General features: G+C 33.7%; 1 long non-coding RNA gene across 1 annotated transcript in view; it reads right to left on the minus strand.

The window, feature by feature from the left end:
- LOC116575291 overlaps nt 1-12716 on the minus strand; it is a 322876-nt gene that overhangs the window by 157133 nt on the left and 153027 nt on the right. The window lies entirely within an intron of this gene.

The following is a 12716-nucleotide window of genomic DNA, read 5'->3' on the forward strand; positions in this document are numbered from 1 at the left end:
ATAAATAAATAAATAAAATAAAACAGAACAAAATAATAAAATAAAATAGGTTGGAAAAGTTTTTTTACTCTCACAGTAATACATAATTACACATTTTTCTTTTATTTTACTATCTCTGTGAAGGTAGAAATCTTAGAATAAGATCCAGAACACACTATGTGAATAAAAAATGTGAAGAAATGAACACACTTAAAAATGGAAAATTTAATAAAAGGAATTGAAACCAGGTGTGTTTCACAATGCCCTTGCTCGAGGTGCCTTCACCCTGTTTTATTTGTTATATGCCATTGTCCAGCTAACCTGCACCTATATGTAGGCTCACTGAAATATCTCCTTTCTCTGAACTCTGTGTCCTTCAACTTAAAATAAATTGATGAGACTTACTGGTCAATAGTTCATGGGTTGGTAATGTATTTCCCATCCTAATTGTACCTACACAAGCCATGGTTTGCATCTACTATTGTGCTAGGTGATATTTCACCTGTGACACCTTCATGTATCACTGACAGTATTAGACACAGGATCCAATGAAACTATGAGATGGCCAGGAAATGGAAACCCACCATCTGTCCAGAAAGGAGGAGAAGCAGACACATTTGTGAACACAAGTCAGGGCTCTATAGGACGAATGAAAGAAAAAATAAAAGAAGAGAGGGAAGGAAGAAAAGCAAAACAAAGAAAAGAGCTACAAGAGTGAAAACAGTAACATTGTAACTAAGGATTACAGTTGTGATAGCTCTTTGGACATGTCAACTTGGCTAAGTCCCCAGTTATTCAGTCAAACACTAATATACATGATGCTGAGATTTTTTAATATATGTAATTAAAGCCCCTAATCATCTGCTTTTAAGTAAGGGATGGACCTTAAAAAATAAAAATAGCCAGTTATTTTACCAGCACAAAGATTCTATTTAGAAATAGCAGAGGAATTGCAATTTGGGACATGCAAACTATGGCAAACGATAGTCAAGTTCCAAGAACAAAAGAGAGGAGGGTTCTTTTATAGAGAAAAGTTTGGAGTGGGGGAGCATGGGAGGAGTTGTTTTGAACAGAAGTCCAATCCACTGGAGGAAACTGGGAGTTTGAAGGTGTAGTAGTTTCTCATTGGCTGGTAGATGGCAGCATCTCATTGGCTGGGCTATTACTAAGGCAGGAAAAGCTTTCTTCCTCCTGCTATGGGAAAGTAAGCCTCTTCCTGCTGTGGAATATAAAATAAGCAGAATAAGTAGCACATGCAAGAGAGCTCCCCTCAGGGATTCTTGACTCCATTTTCAATAAGGTTTCCCTTTATTAATTTTCAGAGGAGATTTTCCTGGAAATTCTAGATGGGTCCGACTTAATCAATTGGAAGTCTTAAATGCAGGGCTGAGGTTTCTCCTAATGATGACTTAAGAAAATTGATTTGCTTATAACCTGTTGAATAAAATAAAATTCCTGCTTTTAACTAGGAAGGCGCTTTGAACAAGATCTAAAATTGGCAAAAACTCCCACATTCAGTTAAAATCACTGAATGATTTTTAGCTACAAAAGGTAGATATTAATTGAACATTTGATCACAGTATTTTAAGAAATCTGTCAAGTACAGTACCATTTAAAAAAAATAGTGAAAAGCAAAGACTCCAAATTAGATAGGAAGGTGTGAGAACCACTCAGGGAAACTGAGAAAGTGTTTCTTCTCCCATTTTCTTAAAAAGCAAAAGGAAAGCAAAACCAAAAACAAACAAAAAGCAACTTTTTCTCAGGGTTGTTCAATAAAGTAGTAGAGATAAATTACCCAAGTTCCCACTTCCCACCATCTCCCTTGTAGAAATTTGGCTTTGAGAGACTTTAAACCTAGGAGCTGCCAAATTTTGATTCATTCATCTTGGCAACTGCCATGGAGACAGGCTTCTAAGATGGCAAACCCTACTGTTTTAACTGAAATAGACTGTTGTGTATAAAAGAGACACCTGAGTCCATCGGTGCCCCTTTCCCAGGGATGTTATTATGATGGGGTCCGAAATGTTCCCAGACTTCTGAAACTCTACTGCATTTCAGTGCCATAATGCCACTGCATTTCATAATGCCATGAGAAGGACAAAACGAATACGTGCTTGGGGAGAGAGAAAAGATGAAGGGCCAAGTCAGGAAGAACTTGAAATAAAAGGACATCAGAATGTGGGAAATACTCCTTTCTGTGAGCATCACATTGGAGAAACATGACTAAATTAACCCCAGAGCCCACATGCTTCCTGCTTCTGAGCAGCGTTTGCTCAGGGACAGCAGCTGAATGTACATTCTGAGATCCTGGCACCCCTGTTCATTTAGAACAGGTCCAAAAATCACATCTCTATGGGCCCTGAGCTCTATGTACAAGCAAGCTGGTTATACAAGGCAAATGGAGAAAGGAAACAGGTCTTGCTTCAAGAGTAAGCCAGCTTCTCACAAGCCATGGTAATGTTGCTTTGTCACCAACCCTTGCTAGAATGAGAGCCTGGATAAATCAGGGTCATAGAGAGAAAAGCTACAAGAGGAACCTGAACCTGAGGGCAGATAATTTCCTCACCAACTTAGACCAGTTTGAATCTGACTTCTGCAAAAAGTACGGATAGACTCTTTGGTAGAAGATTACAAAAGCTTACCTGCCTTAATTTACCACCTACTTTTTGCTAGACATTTGCCAAAATAAGGGGTCTGCAAACTATGACCCATAGATCAAATTTGGTCCATAGCGCATTTTTCTAAATAGTGTTTTACTGGAATACAACCACACTCGTTTGTTTATATATTATGGTTGTTTTCTTGTTACGGCAGCAGAGTTGAGAATGTTTTGCAAAACATAAACATGGAAAATATTTTCTGACCCCAGGCCTAAATGTTAAGGCTATGCAGAAAAATAAAACATGGCCCTTTCTTCGTCCACAAAAATACATAAATGGAAAAAGGTTATTATAAAATAAGCTGTTACGTGTGAAGAAAAAGATATCCACACCGTGAAGAAAAAGATATCCACACCGTGCTATGGGAACAAAGAAGATAAATATTTAAGTCAGCCAGAGTATTCAAAAAACCCTTCCTAGAGGAAATAATTCCCAATCTTAGTTTATTTTTTTATTTTTTTATTTTTTTTTAAAGATTTTATTTATTTATTTGACAGACAGAGATCACAAGTAGGCAGAGAGGCAGGCAGAGAGAGAGAGAGGAGGAAGCAGGCTCCCCGCTGAGCAGAGAGCCCGATGCGGGACTCGATCCCAGGACCCTGAGATCATGACCTGAGCCGAAGGCAGTGGCTTAACCCACTGAGCCACCCAGGCGCCCCCCCAATCTTAGTTTAAAGGAGAAAGGAGTATTTGTGTATTGAGCATTATGGTTAAAGATATACAGTATGTTAAACGAAGAGGAAAATAAGTGGATATGATTATTGTGGCCTAGAAATACTATAATAATAATAATAATAATAATAATATCTTAATAATAAAGTAGTGTAAATATGTAAAGGTCAGAAACAGACTGGGAACAAGGTATGCACAGATCAGGGACCATCTACACTAAGGAGTTTGGACTATATCCCGTAAGATGTGACGCCACCAAAAGGATCAGCGTCTTGTGGCCTGATTGGATTTATGTTTTTCTCTAGAGTTGGTTTAGAAAAAAAAAAAATAGATTCAAGGAAAATAGAAAGGTCAATACTACTATCCAGGTGAAAGAGAAGTCAAGCTTAGCCAGAGATAATTAGGAAAGACAAGGGGTAAGAGACTATAAAAAAACATTTAGGTAAAATCAGCAGGTATTGATATTTAGTGGTTTTTAGGGGGAAGAAGAAGGAAAAAGCACGTCTAAGGATAAACCCGGGATTTTTGTGTTTTAGTGACCCAAAAGGTGGCCACATTCAAAATACTACCTTAGGGGTGCCTGGGTGGCTCAGTCCTTAAGTGTCTGCATTTGACTCAGGTCATGATCCCAGGGTTCTGAGATCAAGCCCCACATCAGGCAGACTCCCTGCTCAGCAGGGAGCCTGCTTCTCCCTCTCCCACTCCCGCTGCTTGTGTTTCCTCTCTTGCTGTGTCTCTCTCTCTTTCAAATAAATAAATAAAATCTTTTTTAAAAAAATACTACCTTAGGGATGCTTGGGTGGCTCAGTTGGTTGGACGACTGACTTCAGCTCAGGTCATGATCCCGGAGTCCCGGGATCGAGTCCCACATCGGGTTCCCAGCTCCACAGGGAGTCTGCTTCTCTCTTTGATCTTTTCCTCGCTCATGTTCTCTCTCACTGTCTCTCTCTCTCAAATAAATAAATAAAATCTTTTAAAAAAATGCTACCTTAAACTTTTCCAACACTGAATATTTAATTGCTTTTCATTTCAATTATTTCCTGATTAAATATTTTATAATTACATAAAAGCTGTAGAGAACCAAACAATAAACACCTTTCTTAAATCATTTATCTGCCCTCCCTGAACTCATACTCCACCTTAACCTCTAATAAAATTGTATCTTAAATTTTAAACTTATTGTTCACATGTGAGTCTTCTTATATTTACTGTAAATGTATATATTCCTAAATAATAGCTAATATGGTTATACGTGCTCTTAAACTTCACATAATTGGAAACATTATACACATATTTCCATAAGTTGCTTTATTCCTTCCATATATGTGTTTGAGATTTAGCAGGGCTTAGCTACATGGATCTATTTTATTCCTTGTTCTTTTAAAGTTTTACTCAGTAAAACTGAGTAAAGATGCATATCCTGAATTTTTATATGTTCTTTTGTCAGAAAGCTATTCCATTTTTCCCACTATAAACAATATTGTTATGAATTTTCTTGTGGACTTTTAGGAGAATATTACAGTCTATTGCTGGGTCAAGGTGGGTATGAATAACCACATTCACTAAATACTGTTAAATTGCTCTCTAATGCCATTATATAATTCAAAACCAAATCAACAATGTGTAAATGTTCTGGATATGCCACAACCTTGCCAAGATTTGTATTGTCAGGTTTATTAAATTTTTCTCATATGATTATCATTAAAAAAATCTTATTTTGATTGTAACATGCATTTCTCTAACCATAAGCACAGTTAAGATGCTTTTTGTATGTCTATAAATGACCTGGATTTCCTCTTTTCGAATTGTCCACACATCTACATTCCCCACTTTTCTATTTTTTTGTCTTTTAATTACTGATTGGTAGGAATTTGCTGTATACACAGGGGAGATTATCATCAGTTTTTGAAAAAGAAAGAGAGAAAACAGAAGGAATTTAAGATCCACAGAAATGGACATTTTTTTCTATGTATTCACTGATACATCTAAAATATCTAGAAAAGTAGTTGATACATAGTAAATGTTCAGGAATTATCTTTTGAGTGACAAAATATCTTTACCTAATTTGTGGCTTACCTTTTACATTTTTGAGATTTCTTTGGATAAAGGGAAGTTTATAACATTATTAACTTCAGCAAAATATATTATGTTAATCATATCCTATAATTAATATTAATTAATAATTAGTAATTAATGGAAAATATGGAAATGGAAAATATTAATGTAGGTGTTCCCATTCAGCCAATGCTATTTTTCATGTGTTGATTTGAGGAAAACAAACTTCTTTCCATCCTTGACTCCTTCATTCAAATTACATATGGAAAAAATGAAGGTAGAAAAGGCTCATCTAAGTCTTAAAATCCCCAGCCCAGGGACACTCCCACACATACAAGGACTTTGAACATGCCACTTCAATGGAGAGTTCAAGGATGATGTTTGCAATTAGTGAAGCTAAAATCATTGATAACACATAGAGCAAAAAATAACATTAGACTGACTCACATCTTACACAGAGGAAGAGAGCAATATATGAAAGGCAACCACACTAGCCATTTATAACAATATAGAAGGATATTTTTATGACTTGAAGAAGAGCAATATCATTTGGAATGACACTAAAAGTACTAGCCATTTAGTCTATTGCTAAATCATATTAAACTTAAGAATGTTTAAAGACATCTTTAAAATAGCGATGTTTTAAAAAGATACATCACAAAGTGGGAGAAAATAGTTGCAACTGTAGACTTCCATAGAAACAGAAGAGTCAAAAAGTTTTTCTTTTTTGCCTTTGTGCTAACTGCCTAGAAGGATTTAGTTGGAGAACCTGTTCCAGGAAAGAAGTTATCACCATAATTAAGCATAGTATAATATGAACTAAGTATGGTAGACAGGAACCTAGCAAGGCCTGTTTAATCAAAATCCTCTATGTCCCATTGTTTCTGGATGGCCCAGCAAATATTTGTTTATAAAACATTTACTCTTTCTATTCTTTCTATGAATTGCCTGTCTTCCTTTTGTAGCTCCAGAACTCTAGCCCCTTCTTTTCACTCTAGAATAACATATATACCTCATTTTACCTGTTTTTGGAATCTTTCATGCTTATGTGATTCCCCATATGTATGTAAGTAAATCCAATTTTCTCCTGTTAATCTGTCTCATGAGCAATTTAATTCTTAGACCAGCCAGAAGAATCTTAAAGGGTAAAGTAAATTTATTCCTCCCCAACACAATATTAGTAACCAACAAATACTAGTATCCAAAATATAAAAAAAAATTTATCTAAAATAAACTAGAAAAAGACTGACAATGCAACAGAAAAATAGCATTTACAAAGATTAATTTTGAATGGTTATTAAGTAAATGAAAAAGTGTTCAATCTTGCTATTATTAAGAAGAGGAAGTAAATTTGGACCACAATGAGATAGCACTATCTATTCAGTATATGGGTGGCCAGTTTGAAAACAATACCAAATGTTGATAAAGATTCAGAGCAAGAAAAAGACTCTTGGAGTCCTGATGTATGGTATATAATGTGATAAGACCATTTTGAAGTTCAGCTTTATCTAATAAATTTAATATACATATTATATGATCCATATTTCCAATACTGGAAACAAAAACAAAAACATCTCCTCATTTGCAGCATATTACATGCATAGGAGTGTTCATAGCAGCACTGTTTATTATACATAAAACTGGAGTAAGCCCAAATATCCACCAAACAAAGAATGGATCAGTAAGTCATTGTGTATACTTAGCAATGAAAATAAGTGAACTATAGGTAACAACATTGATTACTCTTAAAATTTGAATAAAAGTATATATTTTAAGTGGTGAGCAAAATTTAAGACCCAAAAGATATATAAAACATAATGCAATTTATATGAAGTCCAAATGTTATCTTTTCCTTGAATAAATAGGGTAATTCCATTTCATTTAGGTTTTCTTTAGTCTTTTATATATTATTTTCTATGTAAAGATTTTGCAGTTATTAGAGGTTTTTTTTGAACCATATATTATCCTTTGAAATGCCATCATTTAAAAAATTACATTTATTATTTTCTTGTTTCATAGGAACTAATTTGATTTTTTTTAATATTGCATTTATAGCCAACAATCATTTTTCACTAGTTCTAATTATTTTTATGTATTTAATTTTTATAAGTAGAAAGTCATCTCTTTATAAATAATAGTTGTCTGATTTCTTCATTTCTAATCCCTTTCTTTTATTTTGCTTTATTTTATGTATCTAGAGCTCTTGTCTATTTAACATATCAGAACTTTTAAAATGATGGAAAATTAATGTGGTGATAATAAGCATTTTGATCTTTTTCCTAACTAAAACGCATCTATTTTTCAAATCTCTATATTTAGAAGTGTTAACCTTCAGCAATGTTATATGTGAAAAATAAACTATATTTCTCATGTGTTATTTTTATTTGTTCAATTACTAACAACTTTGAGTAAAATTTCAGGTGTTTATCAGTTCCTTGTGTTATCTTTTATGAGATGCCTGTTTTTCTCCCTGATCAATTCTTTTTCTTCAGAATTATCTATTTTAAACCTACTTAATTTTGTTTGTCTGTTTGTTTTGTCTACAAACTCTGTGGCATCATACATGATAGATATTGATGATACAGTGATGTGTCATACAAATGTGATTCATAATTTTATGAAAATTATAGTCGAATGCTAACACCCTGCATTTGGGGAATTAGCAGTGTCAATCATATATTTGTTATCAATAATTTTCTCAACATGTCTTTTGTGTATTTTATGTCTTTCCCTTGCATCCTTTTACTCCTTTCCCCGTTCCCTCCTTCCTTCTTTCCTGTCATTATTTCTTTCCTTCTCTTCCTCAACCCTTCTTCCCTCTTATTTCACTTATACCCACTTTTGCCACGTATTTCCCTTATTCTCTCTCTAACCTTCTCCAACTCTTTCTAGCTTCTATCACTTCCAATACCTACCATTATTTTTCCCTTTTGGCCTTTCAGCCATTTGTGTTTATATATAAATGAAACTTATCAGTATTTTTCTATAATAATTCTGAGTTTTAAATTATTCTTAGAAAAATCTATGATAAAATTTGATTATCGCGCATTAATATTTTATGGTAATTGCTGTAATTAACAATGGTTATACTGGAATATATATCTGGAATTTAGTTGTATTGTTTCCAAATGACTATCCAATCCTTTATAACATTACTATTATGTAACTCATTTTTTCCTGCTTTGTATTGGAAAAAATATTATTATTATTATTATTATTTTCTGCTTTTAATTTTCATATCTCTTTGGTTCTACTGCTTAACTCCACATTGTTTTACTGATTTTACATGGTTCTCTTTGTGCCAATACCTTACATTTAACTATTACCCAAGTTCTGAAATATGTCTTAATATCTGGCAGGGCTCCTTTGCTTTCATTACTCAGTTTTCAACTCTTCATTTTTTAAATTTCATATTTGTTTTTATGTACACCCCTTAGGATAATAAGATTACCAAATAACTCTCAAAATGCCATGCTGCAGTGACTTTACTTTTTATTTATGGGTAAACATGGAGTAAACTGACATCTTTACAAACTTGCATTTTTCTAAACAATAACAAATGCACCAGGGGTTTTATTTTCTAGCAATACCGATGATTAGATGTTCAAAAAATTTTCTAGGTATAAAATACCTACAACTGTTCAATGGATAATTTAAAGATATAAGGTTGGTTTGGTAAAGAAAACGAATATTTTCAGAAAAAAAATGCAAGAATGCACAGGTTTAGATAGAGAATTGTTAAAGCTTGTATTTGACCTGGGTATTTTGGATTGTCCCTGGTAGTTTAGCACAGTTGGTTTATGTGGATTACCACTCCAGAGCTAAGAGATAAAGCCTTTTAAAGCCTGTGCAAATGAGATGCCTATCTGATCAGAGACCCCTGCATAAAACCTGAACCTTGAGAAAGACAACCCACAGTGAATGAACCAGGAAAAACAAAAACAAAGCAAATGCTTATTCTCAGAAGATGTGAATGTATCTAGGCATGTGGAGAGTGGAAGGAATAGAAAGGCAAAATTTCCCCTTGGGGTTTCCCAACCACAAGTCTGATCTCATGCCTGTGTGGAGAGAGAATTCACTCTTCTTTCACAACCTAAAAATATGGCCAGCAGATCATTTAGATTAAAAAGACCCCAGATAGGAATGCCTCTATGATTCTAGAGACACAAATACAAATTGTCCCTGGGGAAATGAACTAACTAAATAAATAAAACTAAAGCCAGAATTTAAAGGTCAAGTTTCAAGGATTATTAACTCACAATGAATACATATGAAATAAGCAGACAGGACCAAGATTAAGCATTAATATTTAATAACAGAATCAGAGACAGGAGCACTGCTGATGTTTGAAGTATGAGAAACAGCACATGAAGTAATTGATTTTAACATATTTAAAAATTTATACAGGGTACTTAATTAATCCAGATATTATTAATAATAGTCTTTTGAAAACAACTAAAAATTGCAAGACAGTTTAAAAGCAAAAAAGAATTAAATTTGAACATTTAATAGCCAGTTTAAACATCGAGTTAGACAAAGTCAAAAAGAGAGTGAAGCAATTTGAAGACAGAGTCAGGAAATAATGCAGCAGAGAAGGACTAAGTGACACAAACTATGGAAGAAATACTGAGCCACATAATAAAATAATAAGTATTTTTAAAACATCTGTCTCCTTAGGATTCCAAAGAAGCCAGAATAATGAGATCGAGGACAACCCTGAAATAAAATTGAAAATTTTCCACTCCTGCAGAAAGACAGGAATTGTCATATTCAGGAAGCTCCAATACTCTTAACATTGGCAATTCAAAATATTACAGTAAAATCAAAGAATGTGACGTTAGAGAGGAACCCAAAAAGCAGCCAACACTTAAAAACAAATAGTTTACTTACCAAGAATGAGACAGATGATTTTGCTACAATAAAAAGAGAAACCTTTAAAAGTGGGAAAATATCTATAATGTGAGGAAGAAAACAATTCTCAGGACACCTTCCAAAAGCAAATTAAAGATTCAGACATACAAAAGTTGGAAAGATTTACTAAAAAAAATTATTAAAATATACTCAAGGAAGAAGAAAAATGCCAGAATAAAGAGGGGATTTTAAAAAGGGAAGAATAATAGAAAAACATATGGCTAAATCAAGAAAAATTATTAAACAAAACAAGCATAAATAAAATAAATGCCTAATTTTTGGACTTAGAGTTTATAAGATGGAACTCAGTCACTGAGTTGCAACAGCATTTTATTCAGGAGAAAATAAAAGCCCACGTGAAAGTATTTTAATATCCCTGTATTGTTTGGAAGAACAAAAAGCTGTTTTGTTCAACTATATATAAATTTTGTTAAGCCAAATATTAAGGATCGGTAGTATGGTGTGGAAAGAGCATGTAAACTTCAAGCTAATGAAGAGAAAAAATAATGAAATGGAAAAGAAAAATACTACATCTAAGGAAAATGAGCATTAATTATACGACAAGGAGACATATCTTTCTTCAGTGTTTCCGTGGAGCTCCGTCCCTGGCAGACAAACTGTCTCTTGCTTTGCTCTATTTCCTTTGCCTTTTCTGTCTAAATTGGGGCCTGCAAGGTGAGCCAGCCAGACCCCACCCGCGGAGCTAGTTCACTCGTGAGTTTGAGTTTCCTTCCAACTCTCCTGTTCAGCTCTTGGATGAAGCTTAAATCACTAATACCTAAATCACTTGGGGTGGGTGTCACCAAGTATAAGATACAGAGAAGCCTGGAAATGTGAAACCTTTTTACCTTTTTTTTTTTTTTAAATATAAAGATCCAACCACAGAATGAGTCTTACTGTAAAAACTTTGATAAAATCGCCCATGGAGAAATAACACCTGGATTTATTAGGTGGGTAATATATCAAAAAGGTTCAGAGCACCACCATGTGAAGAGCAACTCTTCAGGTAGGGCCATTTGGCAAGGACCATCTGTGCCTGAATGTGAGGAGGAGCCACGTCTTTATGGCAGAATAAGGTCCCCTGCTGGGCTGCATGGACTTTTGTGTCTTCCATAAGCAAGAAGAAAAAGAAACAAACTCCATAGAAACCCATTAAAACTCAAGCCTAGTTTCTCAAGTTTGTTTATTTTCTTGTTCCTGCTGGCTTTTAATATAATATAATCATCCAAGAATTTTTGCACCAAATTATCTTTGTTTTTGCTATTTCCTATGCAGATTTCTGACCAGCTGGCTTCTCCAAGAACAGGTTCTGAAATCTAATCTTTATTTCCTTGTTGTTTTAGCCCTACTGTTCAGCTCTGGTCTGTCCAGCCCTAGTGTTTGTGGTATCAGTAAAGTGGCGGAGAGTTCTGGAGATAGAGCCAAAATGCCTGCGTTTGAGATCTGACCTTTGCAATATACTAGCTGTGTGTTTAATATTTGGGCAAACACTGAATCTCTGAAATATCCATTTTCTCATAAGAACAATAGAGAGAAATAATCTGAACCAGAAAAACAAGCAGAAAGAGGAAAACAGTTATAAACATGCAGTTCACAGAAGAAAAACTGCAAATACTCCAACATATAAATTAGAAAGAGATTCTTTTAGAGATGAAACTTTTTACTAGAAATGATATTGGTAATATCTTGTGTAGGGACGTGAGGGAACAAGAACTCCAATAAATTTTCATGTAGAATGAAAAATAATTCTAGCTTTTTGAAAATAATAGTATCTCTCCAAAGAGTTATTTTTAAAATGTACTTTATAGAAATTTTTACATATGTATAATACAGACATAACAGGATATTCATTATCTCATTATATTCATAAAAATTTGAGAATATCCTAGATCCATCAATATAATAATAATTAACATAATCTTGCTATATTATGAACAATATTTTCCTACTATACTGTGAAATGGAAAATCAGGTCATAGAACAATATGTAGGTATAGTACATGCAACATATAAGAACAATATGTAATAAGCACAGTTTATATTTAGTCATTCTCAGTGGTGTGGTTAATTTTTTTAGAATTAAAATACAACCATAATGGTTGGTAAACTCTGCAGGTCAAAGAACAGTTGGGTATTGACTCAGTTATTTAAGTCAATGCTTCCCAAACTTCCACTGATCAGAAAATTTCACAAACTAAATAAACACTGACATAGACTTGCCAAATTTTATTTTGCTGAATTAAGCCATTAAGACATCAATCATGTACTTTCGCCGAAACTATTTCAACACCAAAAGAATAAAACAATACTTATCTTGGAATACAGAAAAAATTCTTACAGCTGAAAAAAATTGACTTTCAGAAAAAATTGACAATTTTATTCTCGTTTTTTCTGTTCTCATACAAAATTTAGTTATAGATCCTATCATTTGTGAAATAA

Source organism: Mustela erminea, chromosome 16, assembly GCF_009829155.1.
Source record: "Mustela erminea isolate mMusErm1 chromosome 16, mMusErm1.Pri, whole genome shotgun sequence".
NCBI classification, from domain to species: domain Eukaryota; kingdom Metazoa; phylum Chordata; class Mammalia; order Carnivora; family Mustelidae; genus Mustela; species Mustela erminea.